Source organism: Solanum lycopersicum, chromosome 5 (genome assembly GCF_036512215.1).
Source record: "Solanum lycopersicum chromosome 5, SLM_r2.1".
Classification (NCBI taxonomy): domain Eukaryota; kingdom Viridiplantae; phylum Streptophyta; class Magnoliopsida; order Solanales; family Solanaceae; genus Solanum; species Solanum lycopersicum.
This window is the reverse complement of record NC_090804.1, coordinates 7,714,872-7,734,209: the sequence shown is the minus strand read 5'-3', so window position 1 is coordinate 7,734,209 and position 19,338 is coordinate 7,714,872. Positions and strand designations below refer to the sequence as shown.

Genomic DNA, 19,338 nt, shown 5'->3' with positions numbered 1-19,338 from the left:
TTAATGCTATATTAAGTATGATAGTGTTAGGACTTAGAACATTTTGTACTCAAAATAATAGCATATCTCTTCAATTAAGTATAACGATAAATATCAACAAGAGTTATGATAGAGTATAAGTATTCTTTAATTTTTAATCTGAGGTGCGATTATAAATATAATCGTCTTCTTTCCACTATGCAACGTGGAATAATATTGATCTATACACTCAAGTGTCACCAATGATTTTGCAGACCACAAATGCAATATAATATTGCCAAACCATTTATTAAAAAGAAGCCAAGAACCTTAAAAGCCTTCAATTCTTCTCTATTATAAAGTGTAAGGACCAAAGAGAGGACACATCATTAGCTATTACTACTCTTTTGAATATATAAGAAATTTAAAATAGGGCAACTTGACTATTTGAACTTGTTGGAAATGATCAAATATCATACAATCCCAACAACATTACTTTATCTATCTATCTATATGCTAAATTGGTATTATTTTAGTTTATGAAAAATATTGTAAATCGTGGCAACCAATCACCATTCTCTGTCTAGATGACATCTCTCACATTTAATTAGAAGCAACGTCATTCCCTTTTTGACCATATATTTTGCCAGCCTGAGAACACTACGGTTGCGTTTGGTAAGCAAGAAAATGTTTTGTTTTTTTTTGAAAAATAAATAGATTTTTTAATTATTTTTTTATGTTTGATTATTGAGTAGAAAATATTATTTGAAAAATTTATTATACTATTTGATTTATGAATGATTTTTTTTTTAAAAAATATCTTTTATTTTTATTAGAGAGTAAAAAATAATTTTTGAAATTAAAAATATTTTTAAATAAACCTTTTTTGGCGTGGGGTTGGGGCTGGGGTGGGAATTAGAGGAGAGATAGGGTAAAAATTAAAAATTAAAAATAAACGTAGGGGGGTTGGGGCTTAAATTTTTTAAGACAGACTAACTCTCTCTATATATACATATTTAATTATTTTTATTTTTATTTTTTTTTGTTTTGGGAGAGGGGGAGCATAGGTGGGTGAAAAATAAAATGTTAAAGTTGAAAATATTTTTAAAAAATGAATTTTAAGTTAGTTTTTTTTAAAAAAAAAATGCAATCTAAAGTTTGAAGACAGTTTTGAAAAATATTTTCTATGAAAAGTCATTTTCTTAAATTTGAAAAAATAAATTAATTTATAAAATATTTTTTAAATTTTTTAACCCAATCAAATATAAAAAACTTAAAAATATTTTTTGAAAATATTCTCCTTTGTACAAAGCACACCCTATAAGATTTCTCTGTGTTTAGAGTATATAAAAAGTAAAAGGGAAACAATAAAGGTCCAATTATTTAAAATTCAATAAATTAGGTAGAGAAGTATGGCTTAAACAAAAGTGCTTTAGGGTCGTCCCTTTGGGGGACCTCCGATAAAATTATAACGACACAAAAATTATTAATGACCCTTGTTCAAGAATGACACACACAAATTAAAAAATGATCTAAATATAATTTATTGATCAATTAAAATTATAAAAAAAAATTATAGTGATATTTTAAATAAAACATTAATTCCTTTAATATATCATATGAGTGCCCTAAAAAATTGGACATGTACACTTGATCTAATGATGAGTTTGAGAACAAGTAATGATCCTCAAAGAACAACTATTTAGCTAAAAGAGAAGACCAAAAACTCAATCAAGGTCGAGTTTGAGAATCAAAAATAAGTTTATATATCAAAGAACAAAAGAATAGCAATTAATTTATATTTTTCAAATTAAATGATTAAAAATAATTGAATTCGTTTTTTCAAATATTTTACTTTAATTAATCATAAAACTAAAAGTACAAGATTTCTATAAAACATTATGAAAATTGAAATGCATGTTTGATAAAAAAGATTAATATTATAAATAAAATATCATAAATTATTAAAATATTTAACAAAAAAAATAATCTATCAAGTGTAACTAAATGAATTGCATTGAGAAATTTCAAGCAATACTACCAAAGCAAATGAAAATTGAAAATATTACATAAGTTCTATATATAAAACAAAAAGATTAACGTAATTACATTCAATTGTACAAAATTCAATTCAAGCAATACTACCAAAGCAAATGAAAATTGAAAATATTACATAAGTTCTATATATAAAACAAAAAGATTAACGTAATTACATTCAATTGTACAAAATTCAATTATCAGAAATATTTTTCAAACGGGCCTTACTGTCAGTTTTGTCAATTGAGTTTTCAAAGTGTCTTTTTTGTCAAATGTTCTCCTGTTAGAGTAATAATTAGTTGTTTAGTTATACAACTTTAACTTATTTAATCGGCTATTTTTATCCTAATAATTAGTGATATTTAAGAGAAATTCTGTCACATGTTCAACTTGCATCTCCTTTTTTTTTTTCTTCAAATAAATTATAAGAAAGGGTAAACAATACAAATTTTACTAATTTAGCATTTAATTATGTGTCTTTTATGAATATTCGAAATAATTCTTCATGTCAGTTTTGGTCTACAGAACATGTACTTGATATGTTCAGATACATGATCTCTTGCTCGTCTCTCTTCCTATGTATCTTTATTTCAAAATGTATTCGATATCCCAGATATATGTATCTAATGTAATTCACATGTATTTAGAATACGTTGTCTCTCTCGCTCACCTCTTTTTATATAAATTTGTATTTCAGAATATATTTAATAATCAAAATGCGCGAACGCACACATTTATCTGACTTGAAATCTGATATGAACGTGCTCTTTTACCATTTTTGCACGTTCGTGTAATTAGATAGTTTTTCCTTAAACATATATTACAATAGTTTGTTTTATAAAAAAATCAAAAAGTCTTATTCAAAGTTAAACAATTTAAATTATTATAGTGTCAATTAAATGTGACATGAGGAGCCTAATAATTAATCTCCAACGAAGTTGGTTGATGTGTCTGCAATTAGTGTTGATGAAGAAGGAAACTAACAATTGAAAAATGTTAAAGAAACAGGTTCAACGAAGCTAACTGACAAGCTCACATCATTGCTGTAGAATTAGAGTTTCATTAGGATTAGACTAATTATATTTAGTATATTATATTATGATTAGAATTATATTACGACTATGATTAGATTACTATGAGAATTATAGTACAACCAGAATTTATATTATTTAGAATTGCATTATTATTATTATTATTATTATTATTATAGTAGCATAGGTATTGTAATAGGATTCTAAATATATTTAACGTAGGACTCTACAATTCTCTCATATATAAGGCGTATATACTTATATTATATTTCATCAATACAATCAATATATCAATACATCAATATAATCATACACAATTCTTAACGTGAGATTTCTAAATGAATTACATCTTCTTCATAATATAGCTAAATCACCATATTTTAGCAAAATTTTTTGGTACAATCAACTTAGTTTTCAATAACTTATACACATTTTCCTTCAATTTTAATTCATTGTTAACTTTTCCATGAAATAAAAAATATAATTTGCCCTACTTGTCTTCTTAGCTTATGCATATTGTTCGACCAAGAACATGACCCACATATAATGTCTCACTTGTTTAACCAATTTTTGCGGTTCTCTATTAATTCATTTAATATTTTTGTCACCCTGTGGAGATTTTTTAATAATAAAGTCAGAATGATAACATTAATTAAATGTCTAAATTTATCGATTTAGATGTCCAATTCAATTATTAATCATGTCCCTTTTGTCTTACATGCAATTGTTTGTTATGACGTACAGGACGAATTTTGGATTTTTATAGTGCAGGTGCATTACTTAAAAAAGTTGTATTTAGCGAAAATTGATTCAGATGAATAAACTATTAAGACGTATTATAGTATGGTGCCAAAAAATAATTAATAATGCACCAATTTTTATTTTTTAAAAATATAAAAATACTTTAGTTTTACAAAAAGATCATCAATTATGTGACCATATTCTTGCCTATAAATAGTTTTACAAAAAGATCATCAATTATGTGATCATATTCTTGTTGTTCATCTTGTATTTTCAAATATATAGAACAAAATTTTAAACATCTTTATAAGACAACAAAGTTTAAGAACATTTTTACAACTAGAAAATTAAAACTAGTAGCGAAACTAGAATCAGAAACAAATTTTAAAAAAAATATACGAAATATTTTTCTTAAAGAAGAATTGTTGTTAATATATGTCTAAAAAATCTTACTGATTCCAACAAACTTTGCAGAAACACAAAGTTACCAAGTTTAATGAATCAGCGAAGAACAAAAGAATAGAAGAACTGAAATTAATTCACAAATCTAAAATTTGTAAAACACGTACCAGAATCTGGAAAATTTTTAATAGGAAAAAGATCAAGTCCACTGAACTCATAGTGTCCCCTTAAGGAAATTATTCCCCTCTAGTATCCGAGGTTTGATTTGGAATATGACCTCCCAGGGTAAAATCATCTCAATCACCAGAGTATAGATACCAAAAACTCCGGTGTCAGCGAATCACTCAACGGCAATAAAGTACACTTAGAATACTAGATTTAGTAGTTGAAGAAGAAGTCCATGAATTCTATATTAAAATGAGAGGAAATCCCTCATTATAGAAAACAAAGGGTAGTGCGAAAATGTTTATTGTGCCTTACCGGAAAGGTCACAAACCTTTGGAAAAGTCTATATCTTTCAGAAAGATCGTCATCTTTCATAAAAGTCACAACTTTTCATAAAAGTCGCAACATTTCATAAAAGTCACAACTCTTCATAAAAGTCACAACTCTTCATTTTCCATTCACACCTTTTTAAAATCCAACAATCCCTAGCATGAATGGGGAATGACTCGAAGACAATGAAATGGACAAGTATGTGTACTTTACAAGCAAGAATTAATTGTATCTGGATAAATAGGTTTCCCCTTGGACTTTCCGTAGTGAACATATGTCGGATATACTCTGTCAATCGGATGATGCGATATCTTTGAACCATCGAACTTTGGTGTATACCTATACAACCATATATCACACCATTAACCCTTTACCTTTTATGGTTTTTACGGTTGTGTTCGTTTTAGCCATGAACACATCCTGGTTTTATAAGTGTATAGAGAGATGGACTTTTGACAATCATCTTCTTTGAAACGGCTTACACTTCACACTCACATGGTGATTCCTAACCGTGTTATCGCGTAGATACACTATTTGATCAACTCTGCCAAACTTAGCAAATCATTAAAACCATTAAGCTTTATTAACAAGCCTTAATGTTGTATCCTTGTCCTTGAGCATTGTCTTCATCATGAGAATGGATTGAGTTTGTTGACAATGCCGAACCGTCATTCACAACTTTGTTTTTTCTCCTTGAATCTAGCTCTTGGGATATCCAGTCTGCTAGATAGAGTTACCGCCATGATGACTTTTCCTAAGTCGTAAATTCATTCCCTTAGATGATCTTTTAACTTCCTCTCTAGTTAGGCCTTTTTGTAAGTGAATCCGACACATTATCCTTTGACTTTACATAATCAATTTTGATAATTCCACTAGAGAGTAGTTTTCTAACGGTATCATGTCTATGTCGTATATGACGAGACTTTTCGTTATACGTCATGCTCCATGCCCTGCCTATTGCATCTTGACTGTGAAAATGTATGCATACTAATGCCAATGGTTTGGACCAAAATAGAATATCTATCAAGAAATTCCGGAGTCTTTCAACTTATTCACCGACCTTATCTAGAGCACATAGCTCAAAGATTATTGTAGAGCTAGCAATACATGTCTCTTTTGAAATTTTTATAAGAGACTGCTCCTCTACCAATAGTAAATACATATCCACTCGTGAATTTTACTTCATTCGTCCGATGATTCAATTTGCATCACTATATCTTTCAATATTGTTAGATATTGTTATAATTCAAGACATAGTTTTAAGTATTATTTTAAATATTTCATAACTCTATTTATTGTCATCTAATGAATTTATTTGGGATCACTTGTGAACCGACTTAGTTTAAAATAGCAAATGCTATATCTGATCGCACACACTATATGATATAACATCATGCTTCCCAAAACTCTAGCACAATCCAATTGTGAGTCACTTTTGTTTTCACTCTTTTGAAATGCAAAGCTCACATTTATTGGAGATTTGACAATATTGACATCCAAATATTTGAACTAGTTAAGTACCTTTTTAATGCAATGAGACCGTGAAAATGCTAAATATTATGGAGTTCCACAAATTCTTATATCTAAGATCGCATTTGCAACTCCAATAATTTTCATTTCACTTGCTTTATAGCATACGTTTAGTAGCATTTATGTCATTAGTGTCTCTATTGATGATCTGTAACGACCGGTTTAGTCGTTTTGAGCAGCAGATTTTATTTCTGGGAAAACAGGCTGAGACGACGGAACCCACGACGGACCGTCATGAGCACGACGGACCGTCGAGGGGTCTCGTTTCAGAACACTTAGAAATTCTGAAAAATGGGTACTGAAATCGACTCTCTGAACTTCGTAACGGAATAGCAGGACGGACCGTCACAGGCGTGACGGACTGTCACAGACTCTTCAGAGAATTGAGTCTCTGAACTCTGTGACGGAGCAGCAGGACGGACCGTCGCAGGCACGACGGCCCGTCACAGGCTGCGTAATCCCAGACGGAGTCGGATTTCTTTAATGTTTTAAGGGACGTTTTGGACTATTCCGGCTTATAATCATAAAGTTAGTGGTTTAATATTAATAACTCAATTACTTGGGGGCTAAAAGAGGTAACCCTGAGTAAATTAGTGGGTTATTATTGTCATCCTTTATTCTTAATTATATGCTAATTAGGGTAAAAGAAAGAGGGTTTGAATAAAGAAAAATAGAAAGAACAAGAAGAGAGGGAGAGGATCGATCGAGACAAGAGAAAAACGAAGAGAAAACAAAGCCTTGAGAAAAATTGCTTGCTTGATCACGAATCTTCGGTAGAGGTAGGTTATGGTTTTTATACTATTCGTAGTAAACTCTTAATAGCGAATGATATGTATTGGGTAGTGTTGTAAACCCTTCTATGTGCTTAATTGTATGTTTGCATGAATGTGATTATATATATGTGATAAAATAAGCATGATAAAGCTAGTGAATCCTAAATCTTGAAAAAGAAACCCTAATCTACTTTGTTAATGATGATGCCTTAGTATAAAAGAAGGCTTGATGAACGAAAGAAGTGAGATTAGGGGATCGGGTGCCACGTTCCGGTACCAGGATAGTATATGAGGATCGGAGTGTCACGTTCCGACACAAGGATAGAATATGGATCGGGTGCCACGTTTCGGTATCAGGATAGTATATGAGGATCGGAGTGTCACGTTCCGACACCAGGATAGAATATGGATCGGGTGCCACGTTCTGGTACCAAGATAGTATATGAGGATCGGAGTGTCACGTTCTGACACCAGGATAGAATATGGATCGGGTGCCACGTTCCGGTACCAGGATAGTATATGAGGATCGGAGTGTCACGTTCCGACACCAGGATAGAATATGGATCGGGTGCCACGTTCCGATACCAGGATAGTATATATATGGATCGGGTGTCACGTTCCGACACCAGGATTAGTAAAGAGAATGAATCTTGAAATATGTTAATATACTCAATTTAATGGACCTAATTCCCAAATGAGTATGATGGGGAGGCGTGAGTCCTCATTGATGAGCTTGGTGTTGCGACCAAGGGTTATGGTAATTGTAAATGCCGCATGTTGAGTATTGTAGTTGATTTTATGATATTATCTGATATATACTGTTTTCTATTTTGAGTTGGCCGATGATATCTACTCAGTACCTGTGTTTTGTACTGACCCCTACTTGTATGCTTTCTTTTTGTTCATTGTGGAGTGCAGCAAACGTACTGTCATCTTCAACTCAACCGCAACTCTAGTCAGTCTTCGTCACACCAGATTTTAGGGTGAGCTAAAGCTTCTAGCTTGGACTGGATCTTCTTCTTCATGTCTTGATGCCTTGAAGTTCTGGCATAGACTAGCTATTATTTATGTTTAGTTTCTTAGATACTCTTAGCTTTAGTAATTTCAGGATAGATGTTCTTGTGATGATGACTTCCAGATTTTGGGGATAATAATAGTTGTTGAATTTTTAGAAGTTATTGAATTGATTTTTGTTAATGAGTTTAAGTCTTCCGCATTACTTTCTGTTGATATTATATTGAAATGTTAAGGTTTAGATTGGTTGGTTCGCTCACATAGGAGGGTAAGTGTGGGTGCCAGTCGCGGTCCGATTTGGGTCGTGACAAACTTGGTATCAGAGCATTAGGTTCGTTGGTCTCATCACACAAGAACGAGTCTAGTAGAGTCTTAAGGAACGGTAGGGGGACGCCTTTACTTTCTTTGAGAGGCTATAAGACTTTAGGAAAATTCCATTCTTTCTTTCTTTCTTTCGTGCTATTACTTGGGTCCAATTGGTAACTAGGTGATACAAATTGGTATTTGACCATCTTCACTCTATTTCGCAGATGGTTAGAACTAGAGCAACAACCACGCCAACATCAACATCGGCAAGACAAGAAGCGTCTGAGCCAGCCACTGGGGCTGTAGCTCGAGGAAGAGTAGCGGCAAGAGGCCGTGGTAGAGGTCGTGGGAGGACGTCCTCTAGAGGAAGAGGACGAGCACCTAGCCCATCTGATACTAGGGCGGTGACTCCTCCACCGACTGAAGAAGTAGTAAGAGAGGGCGAGGAAGGGGAAACTGAGCAAGTGCAGAATGAGGGATTGTCACCCCAACCTACCCCAGAGATGATAAATCAGGTGCTTGCTTATCTTAGTGAGTTATCTGATCAAGGTCAAACACCTCCAATGTTTTCTGCACCAGCACCTCAGGGTCCGGAAGTACAAAAGGCAACTACTGCGGCTCCCCGCATGGATGTTCCATTAGAAATAGGAACGTTTCCTCGTCTGACTACCGGGTCTATAATGATAAATGATCAGCATGAACTTTTCAGTAAGATCTTGAAATTGAAACCTCCAGTCTTCAAGGGTGCTGAATCTGAGGATGCTTATGATTTTCTGGTTGACTGCCATAAGCTACTACACAAAATGGGTATAGTGGAACGGTTTGGTGTTGAGTTTGTGACTTATCAGTTTCAAGGGAACGCCAAAATGTGGTGGCAGTCACATGTTGAGTGTCAACCAACAGAGGCACCACCTATGACTTGGGCATCGTTCTCTAGCTTGTTTATGGAGAAGTATATCCCCCGGACTTTGAGGGATAGGAAAAGAGATGAATTTTTGAGCCTAGAGCAAGGTAGGATGTCGGTTACTGCATATGAGGCTAAGTTTCGTGCATTATCCCAGTATGCCACCCAACTATGTTTCAGTCCACAAGAGTGGATTCGCCGTTTTGTAAAGGGGTTGAGATCAGAGTTGCAGATTTCAGCCTTACAGGTAGCGGCTACAGCGAAATCTTTTCAAGAAGTGGTAGACTTCGTGATAGAGGTAGAGGGGTCCACCTCAGACCAGTCAATTCAGTCTTCACTACAGACTGTAGTTGGGGGTCCACCTCAGACCGGTCAACACTTCTCTGAGAGACCTATGCTTGAATCCAGAGAGTGTTCTCAGAGAAGTGTTATGGATGTGGGGAGACTGGACACATCAAGAGGTATTGTCCAAAACAGAATTACAGACCTCCCATAGTCAGAGGTAGAGGTGGTCATGGAAGAGGTCGTCATTCTGGAGGACGCGGTGGTCGAGGTAATGGTGGTCACCAAAACGGTCGGGGTGATGGGAAAACTAGAGCCACTACATCACAACATGGTAGGGGCAACGGACAAACAGGTGAGAGGGCCCATTGTTATGCTTTCCCTGGGCGGTCTGAAGCGGAGACATCGGATGCTGTTATCACAGGTAATCTTTTGATTTGTGATTGCATGGCTTCTGTATTATTTGATCCTGGATCCACATTTTCATATGTATCTTCCTCATTTGCTAATGGTCTTAATTTACATTGTGAATTGCTTGACATACCTATTCGTGTGTCTACTCCGGTGGGTGAGTCTGTAATAGTTGAAAGGATATATAGGTCTTGTTTGGTGAATTTCGTGGGGAACAATACTTATGTAGACTTGGTTATCTTAGAAATGATTGATTTTGATGTAATTCTGGGTATGACTTGGCTTTCTCCGAATTTTGCGATCTTGGATTGTAATGCTAAAATTGTGACGTTAGCCAAGCCTGGGACAGATTCGTTAGTGTGGGAGGGTGACTACACTTCCAATCCGGTTCGTATCATCTCCTTTCTTCGTGCTAAGAAAATGGTTAGTAAGGGTTGTTTAGCGTTCTTGGCACATCTCAGGGATGAGACTACCCAAGTACCTCCAATTGAGTCGGTCTCGATAGTTCGTGAGTTTTTAGATGTGTTTCCCACAGACCTTCCGGGTATGCCACCGGATAGAGATATTGACTTCTGCATCAATCTTGAACCGGGTACTCGCCCCATTTCTATACCCCCTTATAGAATGGCTCCTGCGGAGTTAAGAGAGTTAAAGGCACAACTTCAAGATTTGCTAAGCAAAGACTTTATTAGACCAAGTGCATCTCCTTGGGGTGCTCCGGTATTGTTTGTGAAGAAGAAGGATGGAAGCTTTCGAATGTGCATAGACTACAGACAACTAAATAAGGTAACGGTTAAGAACAAGTATCCTCTTCCTCGCATTGATGATTTGTTCGATCAGTTACAAGGTGCTTGTACCTTCTCAAAAATCGACTTGAGATCTGGTTATCATCAATTGAAAATACGGGCAGAAGATGTTCCCAAGACTGCTTTTCGAACCAGGTATGGGCATTATGAGTTCTTAGTAATGTCTTTTAGGCTTACGAATGCCCCTGCTGCCTTCATGAGCTTGATGAATGGGATTTTTAAGCCATATCTGGATCTCATTGTGATCGTATTTATTGATGATATATTGATATACTCAAAAAGCAAGAAGGAACATGAGGAGCACTTGATATTGTATTGGAAATGTTGAGGGAGAAAAAGCTTTATGCCAAATTCTCCAAGTGTGAGTTTTGGCTAGATGCAGTGTCCTTCTTGGGGCATGTGGTTTCTAAGGATGGGGTGATGGTGGATCCTTCTAAGATTGAGACAGTGAAGAATTGGGTAAGACCTACTAATGTGTCAGAAATAAGGAGCTTTGTTGGTCTAGCTAGCTATTACCGTTGATTTGTCAAGGGATTCTCTTCCATTGCTTCCCAATTGACAAACTTGACTAAGCAGAATGTTCCATTTGTATGGTCGGATGAATGTGAAGAAAGCTTTCAGAAGCTCAAGACCTTGTTGACTACCGCACCAATCCTTACCTTGCTAGTGGAAGGTAAGAATTTCATTGTCTATTGTGATGCATCCTATTCGGGGTTGGGTGCAGTTCTAATGCAAGAGAAGAACGTAATTGCTTATGCTTCAAGACAATTAAAAGTGCACGAACGTAATTATCCGACCAATGATTTGGAATTAGCTGCGGTAGTGTTTGCCTTAAAGCAATGGAGACACTATCTATATGGAGTTAAGTGTGAAGTATACACGGATCATCGTAGCCTACAATATGTCTTTACTCAAAAAGATTTGAATTTGAGACAGAGGAGATGGATGAAACTACTGAAGGACTACGACATCACTATCTTGTATCATCCGGGAAAGGCTAATGTTGTGGCAGACGCCTTAAGTAGAAAGGCAGGGAGCATGGGAAGTCTAGATCACTTGCAAGTTTCTAGACGTCCATTGGCTAGAGAGGTTCAGACTCTGGCTAACGACTTGATGAGGTTAGAAGTGAATGAGAAGGGAGGATTGTTGGTTTGTGTGGAGGCAAGATCTTCTTTTCTTGACAAGATTAAGGGAAAACAGTTTGAGGATGAGAAACTAAGCAGAATCCAAGATAAAGTATTGCGAGGAGAGGCTAAGGAAGCACAAATCGATGAGAAAGGTGTTTTGAGAATTAAGGGAAGGGTATGTGTGCCCCGTGTTGATGATTTAATCCACACTATTCTTACAGAGGCTCATAGTTCCGATATTCTATACATCCTGGTGCAACCAAGATGTACCGTGACCTAAAGCAACACTTTTGGTGGAGTAGAATGAAGCGTGATATTGTTGATTTTATTGCCAAATGTCCAAACTGTCAGCAAGTAAAGTATGAACACTAGAGGCCCGGAGGAACACTTCAAAGGATGCCCATGCCTGAATGGAAATGGGAAAGGATTGCAATGGATTTCGTGGTTGGTCTTCCAAAGACAATGGGTAAGTATGACTCTATTTGGGTGATTGTTGATAGGTTAACTAAGTCTACTCATTTCATTCCGGTCAAAGTGACTTACAATGCAGAGAAGTTAGCCAAAATCTATGTCTCAGAAATTGTTCGGTTGCATGGGGTTCCACACTCCATCATATCAGATAGAGGTACGCAGTTTACTTCTAAGTTTTGGAAAACATTGCATGCGGAATTGGGTACTAGGTTGGACCTTAGTACTGCGTTCCATCCTCAGACCGATGGTCAGTCTGAGCGAACGATTCAAGTGTTGGAGGATATGCTTCGTGCATGTGTGATAGAATTTGGTGGTCATTGGGATAGCTTCTTACCCTTAGAAGAGTTCTCCTACAACAATAGCTATCACTCAAGCATTGATATGGCCCCATTTGAGGCACTATATGGGAGAAGATGTAGGTCTCCCATTGGGTGGTTTGATGCATTTGAAGTTAGACCTTGGGGTACTGACCTTCTGAGGGAATCGTTAGATAAAGTGAAATCTAATCAAGAAAAGCTTCTAGCGGCGCAAAGTAGGCAAAAGGAATATGTGGATCGCAAGGTTAGAGACTTGGAGTTTATGGAGGGTGAACAGGTCTTGCTGAAGGTTTCACCCATGAAAGGGGTGATGCGTTTTGGTAAAAGGGGAAAATTAAGCCCAAGGTATATTGGTCCCTTTGAAATACTTAAGCGAGTAGGGGAGGTGGCTTATGAGTTAGCCTTGCCTCCAGGGCTGTCCGGAGTTCATCCGGTATTTCATGTGTCTATGTTGAAAAGATACCATGGGGATGGAAACTACATCATTCGTTGGGATTCAGTTTTGCTTGATGAGAATTTGACTTATGAGGAGGAGCTTGTTGCCATTCTAGATAGAGAAATTTGCAAGTTGAGATCAAGGGAGATTGCATCCATCAAAGTTCAATGGAAGAATCGACCAGTCGAAGAAGCCACTTGGGAAAAAGAGGTTGATATGCGAGAAAGATACCCTCACCTGTTTACAGATTCAGGTACTCCTTTTCGCCCTTGTTTTCCTTCTTGTGATCGTTTGGGGACGAACGATGGGTAAATTTGTATCTATTGTAACGACCAGTTTAGTCGTTTTGAGCAGCAGATTTTATTTCTGGGAAAACAGGCTGAGACGACGGAACCCACGACGGACCGTCATGAGCACGACGGACCGTTGAGGGGTCTCGTTTCAGAACACTTAGAAATTCTTAAAAATGGGTACTGAAATCGACTCTCTGAACTTCGTAACGGAATAGCAGGACGGACCGTCACAGACTCTTCAGAGAATTGAGTCTCTGAACTCTGTGACGGAGCAGCAGGACGGACCGTCGCAGGCACGACGGCCCGTCACAGGCTGCGTATTCCCAGGCGGAGTCGAATTTCTTTAATGTTTTAAGAGACGTTTTGGACTATTCCGGCTTATAATCATAAAGTTAGTGGTTTAATATTAATAACTCAATTACTTGGGGGCTAAAAGAGGTAACCTTGAGTAAATTAGTGGGTTATTATTGCCATCCTTTATTCTTAATTATATGCTAATTAGGGTAAAAGAAAGAGGGTTTGAATAAAGAAAAATAGAAAGAACAAGAAGAGAGGGAGAGGATCGATCGAGACAAGAGAAAAACGAAGAGAAAACAAAGCCTTGAGAAAAATTGCTTGCTTGATCACGAATCTTCGGTAGAGGTAGGTTATGATTTTTATACTATTCGTAGTAAACTCTTAATAGCGAATGATATGTATTGGGTAGTGTTGTAAACCCTTCTATGTGCTTAATTGTATGTTTGCATGAATGTGATTATATAAGTGTGATAAAATAAGCATGATGAAGCTATTGAATCCTAAATCTTGAAAAAGAAACCCTAATCTACTTTGTTAATGATGATGCCTTAGTATAAAAGAAGGCTTGATGAACGAAAGTAGTGAGATTAGGGGATCGGGTGCCACGTTCCGGTACCAGGATAGTATATGAGGATCGAAGTGTCATGTTCCGACACCAGGATAGAATATGGATCGGGTGCCACGTTTCGATACCAGGATAGTATATGAGGATCGGAGTGTCACGTTCCGACACCAGGATAGAATATGGATCGGGTGCCACGTTCCAGTACCAGGATTGTAACGACCCGTTTAGTCGTTTTGAGCAACAGACTTCAATTCTGGAAAAAAAAAAAACTGGCAGAAGCGACGGACCCCACGATGGAACGTCATGGGCACGACGGACCGTCGAGGGGGTCTCGTCCCAAAATACTTAGAAAATCTGAAATTGGGTACTGAAAATCAACTCTCTGAACTTTGTGACGGAATGGCAGGACGGACCGTCACAGGTGTGACGGACCGTCACAGACCCTTGGTGGAAATTTGGGTCTCTGAACTCTGCGTGACCCGCAGGACGGACCATCGCAGGCACGACGGCCCGTCACAGGTTGCGCAAATCCCAGGCAGAGTCGGATTTCTTGTGAAGTTTTAAGGGACGTTTTTGGACTATTCTTTCCTTAATTATAGACTTCGTGGGTTTATATTAATAACTCAAATTCTTGAGGGTTAAAAGAGGTAACCCTAAGTTAATTAGCGGGGTATTATTGCCACCTTCTATTCTTAATTATATACTAATTAGGGTAAAAGAAAGAGGGTTTAATAAGAAAAAGAAGAAAAGAACAGAAAGAGAGGGAGAAACGAACGGGAAAGAGGAGAAACGAGAAGAAGAACAAAGCTTTGGGAACTTGCTTGCTTGATTTCTAATCTTCGGTGGAAGTAGGTTATGGTTTTCATGCTTTCATAGTAAACTCTTAATAGAGAATGATATGTATTGGTAGTATTGTAAACCCTACTATATGCTTAATTGTATGTTTGCATGAATATGATTATGTGATTGTGATAAGATAAGCATGATCAAAAATATTGAATCCCAAATCTTGAAAAGAAACTTTAATATACATTATTAATGATGATGCCTTGGTATAGAATAAGGCTTGATGAATTAAAGTAATGGGATTGAGGATGCCTTGGTATAGAGAAGGCTTGATGATTTACAGAATGATATTAGTGGATCGGAGTGTCACGTTCCGACACATAGATTTAGTGGATCGGAGTGTCACGTTCCGACACATAGATTTAGTGGATCGGAGTGTCACGTTCCGACACATGTAGGGGATCGGAGTGTCACGTTCCGACACATAGAATTAGGGGATCGGAGTGTCACGAACCGACACAAGAGGAGGAAAGATAATGAATCTTGAAAGATGTTAATATACTCAATCTAACGAACATGATTCCCAAATGAGTATGGTATTGGGGCTTGAGTCCTCATGTGTGAATTTGATGGTACTTATTGATGATTATAGTACTTGTTGTTGTTACATGTTGAGTTTTATAGTTGATTTATGATAATACTTGATATATACTGTTCCCTATTTTGAGTTGGCCGATGATATCTACTCAGTACCCGTGTTTGTACTGACCCCTACTTTTATTGTTTTCTTCTTGTTTAATTGTGGAATGCAGCAAACGTGCCGTCATCTTCGACTCAACAGTAATTCAAGCCAGTCTTCGTCACACCGGATCTTCAGGGTGAGCTAACACTTCTAGCTTGGACTGGATCTCCTCCGTCACGTCTTGATGCCTTGAACCTCCGGCACGGACTAGCTTCTTATGTATTTTTAGCTTTTAGAATACTCTTAGTTTAGTCATTTGATTGTAGATGTTCTTGTGGTGATGACTTCCAGATTCTGGGGATAATGATAAGTTTTTGAGTTATAGGAGTTGATTATTGATTTTTATTAATGAGTTTAAGTCTTCCGCATTACTTTTTGTTGTTATTACATTGAAATGTTAAGGTTAGATTGGTTGGTTCGCTCACATAGGAGGGTAAGTGTGGGTGCCAGTCGCGGCTCGGATTTGGGTCGTGACAAACTTGGTATCAGAGCATTAGGTTCGTTGGTCTCATCACACAAGAACAGGTCTAGTAGAGTCTTAAGGAACGGTAGGGGGACGCCTTTACTTTTCCTTGAGAGGCTATAAGACTTTAGGAAAAAAATTTCACTCTTTCATTCTTTCTTTCGTGCTACTACTTGAGTCCAATTGGTATCTAGGCGATACGAATTGGTATCTGACCATCTTCACTCTCTTTCGCAGATGGTTAGAACTAGAGCAACGACTACGCCAACACCAACATCGGCCAGACAAGAAACAACTGAGACAGCCACTGGGGCTGTGGCTCGAGGAAGAACAACGACAAGGGGCCGTGGTAGAGGTCGTGAGAGGACGTCCTCTAGAGGAAGAGGACGAGCACCTAGCCCATCTGATACTAGGGCAGTGACTCCTCCACCGACTGAGGAAGTAATGAGAGAAAGGGAGGATGGGGAAACTGAACAAGTGCAAAGTGAGGAAATGCCACCCCAACCTACCCCAGAGATGATCAATCAGGTTCTCGCCTATCTCAGTGGGTTATCTGATCAGGGCCAGACACCCCCAGTGTTCTCTGCACCAGCACCTCAGGCTCCGGAGGTACAACATGCGGCTACTATGGCTCCCCGCATGGATGTTCCATTGGAAATAGGCACGTTTCCACGTCTGACTACTGGGCCTATAATGACAAGTGATCAGCATGAACTTTTCAGTAAGTTCTTGAAATTGAAACCTCCGATCTTCAAGGGTGCTGAATCGGAGGATGCTTATGATTTTCTGGTTGACTGTCACGAGCTACTACACAAGATGGGTATAGTCGAACGGTTTGGTGTTGAGTTCGTGAGTTATCAGTTTCAAGGGAACGCCAAAATGTGGTGGCAGTCACATATTGAGTGTCAACCAATAGAGGCACCACCTATGACTTGGGCCTCGTTCTCTAGCTTGTTTATGGAGAAGTATATCGCCCGGACTTTGAGGGATAGGAAAAGGGATGAGTTCCTGAGCCTAGAGCAAGGTAAGATGTCGGTTAATGCTTATGAGGCTAAGTTCCGTGCACTATCCAGATATGCCACTCAACTCTGTTTCAGTCCTCAAGAGCGGATTCGCCGGTTTGTGAAGGGGTTGAGGTCAGAATTGCGGATTTCGGCCTTACAGGTAGCGGCAACGGCAAAATCCTTCCAAGAAGTGGTAGACTTTGTGATAGAAGTGGAAGGAGTGAAGCCAGACGACTTCACCCCAACATCGACATCAAAAAGGCTTCGAAAGGGAGGTGAGTTTAATGGTTCTTACACTAGAGGACAGGGTTCGGGAAGTTACTCAGTCCGACCAATTCAGTCTTCACTACAGACTGTAGTTGGGGGACCACCTCAGACCGGTCAACACTTCTCCGAGGGGCCTAGGATTGACTCCAGAGAATGTTATGGATGTGGGGAGATTGGACATATTAGGAAAAATTGTCCCAGACAAAGTTATAGACCCCCAATAGCTAGAGGTAGAGGTGGTCATGGTAGAGGCCGTTATTCTGGAGGACGTTGTGGTCGTGGTAATGGTGGTCACCAAAACGGCCGAGGTGATGGGAAAACTGGAGCCACTACCTCACAACATGGTAGGGGCAACGGACAGACGAACGATAGGGCCCATTGTTACGCTTTCCCTGGGCGGTCTGAAGCGGAGGCATCTGATGCTGTCATCACAGGTAATCTTCTGGTTTGTGATTGCATGGCTTCCGTATTGTTTGATCCTGGATCCACGTTTTCTTATGTATCTTCCTCATTTGCTAATGGTCTAAATTTACATTGTGAATTACTTGATATGCCTATTCGTGTCTCTACTCCGGTGGATGAGTCTGTGGTAGTTGAAAAGGTATATAGGTCTTGTTTGGTAAACTTTGTGGGGAGCAACACTTATGTAGATTTGGTTATCTTAGAAATGGATGATTTTGACGTGATTCTGGGTATGACTTGGCTTTCTCCGCAATTTTCAATCTTGGATTGTAATGTTAAAACGGTGACGTTAGCCAAGCCTGGGACAGACCCGTTAGTGTGGGAGGGTGACTACACTCCCAATCCGGTCCGCATCGTCTCCTTTCTTTGTGCTAGGAAAATGATTAGTAAAGGGTGTTTAGCTTTCTTGGCACATCTCAAGGATGACACTACCCAAGTACCTACGATTGAGTCGGTTTCAGTAGTTCGTGAGTTTCTGGATGTGTTCCCTGCAGATCTTCCTGGTATGCCACCGGATAGGGATATTGACTTCTGTATTGATCTTGAACCCGGTACTCGCCCCATTTCTATACCCCCTTATAGAATGGCTCCCGCGGAGTTAAGAGAGTTAAAAGCACAACTTCAAGAGTTATTGAACAAAGGCTTCATTAGACCAAGTGCATCTCCTTGGGGTGCTCCAGTTTTGTTTGTAAAGAAGAAGGATGGGAGTTTTCGAATGTGTATAGACTACAGACAACTAAACAAGGTAACCATAAAGAACAAGTATCCTCTTCCCCGCATTGATGATTTGTTCGATCAGTTACAAGGTGCTTGTGTCTTCTCTAAGATTGACTTGAGATCCGGTTATCATCAATTGAAAATACGGGCAACGGATGTGCCAAAGACTGCTTTTCGAACGAGGTATGGGCATTACGAATTTGTAGTGATGTCCTTTGGTCTTACGAATGCCCCTGCTGCGTTCATGAGCTTGATGAACGGGATTTTTAAGCCATATTTGGACCTCTTCGTGATCGTATTTATTGATGATATATTGGTATACTCAAAGAGCAAGAAGGAACATGAAGAGCATTTGAGAATGGTATTGGAAATGTTGAGGGAGAAAAAGCTTTATGCCAAGTTCTCTAAGTGTGAGTTTTGGCTAGATGCGGTGTCCTTCTTGGGGCACGTGGTTTCTAAGGATGGAGTGATGGTGGATCCTTCTAAGATTGAGACAGTGAAGAATTGGGTAAGACCCACTAATGTGTCAGAAATAAGGAGCTTTGTTGGGTTAGCTAGCTACTACCGCCGATTTGTCAAGGGATTCTCTTCTATTGCTTCCCAACTGACGAACTTGACTAAGCAGAATGTCCCATTTGTATGGTCGGATGAATGTGAGGAAAGCTTTCAGAAGCTCAAGACTTTGTTGACTACCGCACCTA

The 19,338-nt window shown here is 38.2% G+C and overlaps 1 non-coding gene across 1 annotated transcript; it reads left to right on the top strand.

Annotated features, from left to right (window-relative positions):
• The first annotated feature begins 1,398 nt into the window (after positions 1–1,398).
• On the top strand, positions 1,399–1,500 carry LOC112939977 (U6 spliceosomal RNA). The gene has a single exon (XR_003247020.2). It is a non-coding gene; the product is annotated as a U6 spliceosomal RNA (small nuclear RNA).
• Positions 1,501–19,338: the final 17,838 nt, after the last annotated feature.